The sequence below is a fragment of the Catharus ustulatus genome, chromosome 6, assembly GCF_009819885.2.
Source record: "Catharus ustulatus isolate bCatUst1 chromosome 6, bCatUst1.pri.v2, whole genome shotgun sequence".
NCBI lineage: Eukaryota > Metazoa > Chordata > Aves > Passeriformes > Turdidae > Catharus > Catharus ustulatus.
Window position 1 is genome coordinate 25,484,627 of NC_046226.1, and position 4,548 is coordinate 25,489,174.

A 4,548-nucleotide genomic window follows, 5' to 3' on the forward strand; every position below is an offset into this window, starting at 1 on the left:
ATTAAGACAAGCGTGACGTGTCACACAGGGTGTTGTGCCAGTGCTCTCTGGCTCTCTGGTTGCTTTCACACAGCAGCCCATCTTTCTGTGTGTGTGAGGGAACCTCAGTGCAGCATCTGTTCACCCACAAGCTGGAGGGGTTCAGATCTTTTGCAGCAAACGACTGATGTGTTGCACACGTGGTCTCAGCACAGCTCAGCTCCCTGAGTTTCTTACCCTTCATCTGTTTATGTCACTGCCCTATTGTTTGTTGATTATTAGTTTATGTGGGGAGGTGAAGGAAATGGATCTCTGGTTTATTAACATTGTGGAGTCTTTGTTTAAGCATGTCCTCTAAAGTTATGGCCTCTCTTTGAAGGTAAATTATATCTTTTCCAATTTTAATTAACAGTTCATGAGTGGATAAGCTAAATAGCCATTTAGAACTATGGAAATGTAATTGCTCCACCATCTGGTCAGCTGTAATATTTTATGATGACTATATGAAGAAACAATATTATATTTTTACCACCACTGTAAACCACCATGATGCTTTCAGAGCACAGTTGTGCTGTGAAAGGCAGATGGCTATCCTTGAATTAGAAGACCAGCTTCCTGGATGTCATGGCTGATGGCCAGGTAAAGTATTATTTATACTTTCCTTCACTTATTTTGAAGTTAATGCATACAGATGCTTTGTTTAGCTTTGAGCTTTATTAAGTTAGCAGGAATATTGAATGATCTATATGACATATTAATTGTTTCATATGCAATTCTGATTTCTTCTGCAGTTATGCAGAGTGAAGGCAGAGGAGTTACCATTCCAAGACCAATGCAAAATTCTTTGTATCTACTCTGCTACTTCAAAGGGAAGAAAGAAAAATGTCATTACCATAACAATGCAGAATTCATGTGTCACAACCATAATAGAACTCTATTAACTTGCTGGCTACTGAGTCTTGGCAATTTAAATGTAGCAACACAGTTTTGCTGCAAATGTCTGGTCACAGAGGCCATTCCTTAGACACTGTTGTGGAAGGGGTCTATGGCACTGGAAATGTATTTTTTATTTCTGAAAGGAAAGACAATGGTGAGAAAAACAGGAAGATTATCTGCAGAAATTGACTTTTTTCTTTTAAGTTGATGACTGGAAAATATGTAGATCTTAATAATAAGAATGCAAATCTCAGACACAGATTGCCAGATTTAAAACTTTGATGAGGTCTAGGATCAGGACAGACAGTGAAGGGGTGCCATATGCAAAAACTGATGTGGCCAAAATTCTGTGAAAGTCTGTAGGAATTTTACTACTGACTTGAAAGATTCCAGACTTCATCCTATACTGGAAAGACCTTAATATTTAAAAATTTGAACCCAGTTTGTCATATGGACATGCAGTGAAACACATTAACTAGAACATTAGACACAGTAACAGGATCAACAGAGGGCTCATATCTGTGAAAAAACTGCTAATGAGACATGTATGGCAGCTAGACAAGTTGTCAAATAATTCATTCACATGAAGAGTCAAGATACTGCACTCTGCAATGTCATTAAATTTTACATAGTGAGAAGTAACACAAAGAAAATATCCAACATGGAGTCTGGTGAAATGAACTCCCTCGTGAACTTTCATTCAAGGTTTGCTTATAGCACAGACAGGATTTTGCTTCTGATTTTCATGTGGAATACATACATTCTCTTGCCCATCTGAGGAAAGAATCAGCACTTTCAGAACATTTAATTTTTTATCAGCTAACAGAAATACCAGATTTTACTAAAGTGTTATGGAACTGCACCCTGAGCCTCCCATGAAACACGACCCTGAGCAAACAACTGGAAGTGACGCAGAACAAGAGGCTCATGGTTATCTGGGCTCCTAATGGCCATGTCTGTGTTAGCACTTGGGTTTGGAGGAGCCCTGAGGTTTTGCAGCCAGTCATCCCCTCTTAGTGTGTGTTGGTTCAGATGACAGGATGGTCTTGCTGCACTGGTTGGATTCCCTCCCTCATCTCATCCATGGCTACTCAGAGCCTCCTGACACTGTCAGGGTTTGTTTCCCCCCATTTCAGACTCTTTTCAGAATCTTTTTTCCTTTCATGAGCAGCGCAGTCCTATGCCACAGCTGGGATCAGTTCCAGGGCTGTGCACTAGAGGGCAATTACAGTCATACATTCGCGCCGCCTCATTACAATAATATTCTTGCAGTAATGCAGAATATGCTGATGCAGATATCCTCAATTACCTGCAGGATCCTGATGACTACAAATCATTCTCTGCAGGCTAGCAAATGGTACTTTTTTGCTGTCTCCATTGTATAAGATAGCTTTGCATTCTGAAAATTACCTGAATATCTTATTTTTATCCACCTAGGAGATGAGTCTTCTTAAATAATCCCATTTTCCACTGATATCCATTTAGATATTACTTCTTTATCTATCTTTTTAAACTTCAATTTAAGAATGCAACACCAGTGACTATATGTCTCTATAGCTACATATTGGAAAACAATTCAGAGTTAAAAATCGCTGTTTTGTTACATGAGATCTTATTTAAGGTTTTATATGTTTTGGAAAAAAATATTCCTAGTTCTGCACTGAGTAAAGAGATATCTTCTGTAAGAGACTGATTTAAAACCATTGCTCTCAGTGCATTTTGTTTTTTGAAAGTTCAACAGAGGAAACTTGAACAGAGGAAACTCCAAATGTTGTTTGTTGTTTGGAATCAATCCAACAATCGATTGATATCTTTGTCCTAAGAAATTAATCAATTGTTAGACTCTACAAAAAGAAGGAGTGGAGGGGTTGTTTGTTTGTTTTGGTTGGTTTATTTTTTTATTCCTTCAGACAATGACCTGCTTAGAACGAGTTTGGATGTCACCTGCTTTGTGGTGACACCGTGACTCACTCCTTCCCAGCATTCTGAGCCACAGCAGCTTGCAGGCAGGGGATGGAAGCATCTTTAACGTCTGTCAGGAGAACACCTGTCTGGGTTCTGACACAAAATTTTGGTGAGATCTCAGTGAAAAGTCTATCTGAACAATTTTTCATGTGAATTACTAGAGACTTAGGTAAATGACAGCTGCTGCAGCTGAAGTAGTAAGCAATTGCTAATGGCAGAAAAAGGACAATAATACAGTTTTCCAGGATTTGGTCAAGCAGAAGTCATGTGAGCTTTCAGTGAGGCAGTGAGGACTCAATAAAAATTAGAATATCTTGGATGAACTAAGAAGGAGGAAAGCAGTTTCTGCTCTGCTATGATTCAAGTAAAGCATTATAATGTCTAAAACAACCAAGATCTGTTCCAGAATCACTGGACCCATATTTCCCTCCAAAAATAAATGACAGTAGATTTACAACTGTGGCCATCATATACACCCACTTTACTGGGATTAAAACTACAACAGAAATTACTGCTGGCCAAAATACTTATCTCACATACCTCTTCTTCACCTGAAGATGTGAGCTAGGCTGTTCCTTACCCAAAGCCCAGCCTACTTGCAGAGTTTCTCCTACCAGAACCTCACCAAGCCTGGAGACTCACACCATGGTCCTGGGGACCACCCTGGTGACCTGAGGTGATCCTTTTTACAGTGCAATATTTACTTGGTCCTGCTGAGAGAAGTCTTGGGACTGTATGCTGCTCTGGCTTTTAACTTCCACACAGTTCAAAGCTTACCTGTAAAGACCCTCCCCCAAGCAGCCCACTCCTCTGTTCAGAGCAGGTGTCAGAGGAACCACTCCTGCTGCTGTCTTTTCAAGGAAGTGTGCAACTTGATGCCTTTAGTCCCTGAAGAAGCAACTGTTTCTGTTGGTGCTTTTCTGTGTCAGCTGAAAATCATCCATCTTAAAGTTGGTATAAAGTTTCCAGCCTTCTATTCTTACTCTTGCATTTCAACCACTTCTTAGATTCAGGGTTGAATTCCTTGTCAGCTTTTCCTTGTGCTACTTAAGACTACTGTCTTGTCTTTTCTCCAGAAAAAATAATTCAATTTAGGGGCACATTAGTTATAGGAAGCTCAATGGGAAAATATGTGAACAAGAAAGAGAATATGATGGGTGACCAGAACAGGGCAAGGAGAAAATGTAAGAGTGGCAAAAAGTTAAAAGAAACCCAACCAACCAAACACTGAAAATGCAATGCAATATTCAACTATCAGTGGATGAACAGAGACTCATGCTGCACTCCAGATGTCTGCAAGTACCCTTGCCAGCTGCAATTTGGTGAGCTCTCCTTGCATTTCATCCTAACAATGGAAATGGCATGGGATGCTACAAAAGAAGAAAATCCTCCCTGGGTCATTATGCTTTTGTGGGGGACAGAGAACACAGGGGAGTAGAGGCAGGAGAAGAAAGACTCTTGCTGTTCTCCAAATAGCTCTAGGTGCAGGCTGCTCTCTTGCTAAAAGTGTACTAGTGCATAAAAATAGCATTGAACAACTTGTGGTGAAGGGGAATACATTAATTCCTAAAGATTATTGGAGTAATATTAATTATGGATGGGAAAGTCAAACATGATAAGCCCAAAAATGCAACTCATATCAGAATATGGCTACTATACGGAAAGAAT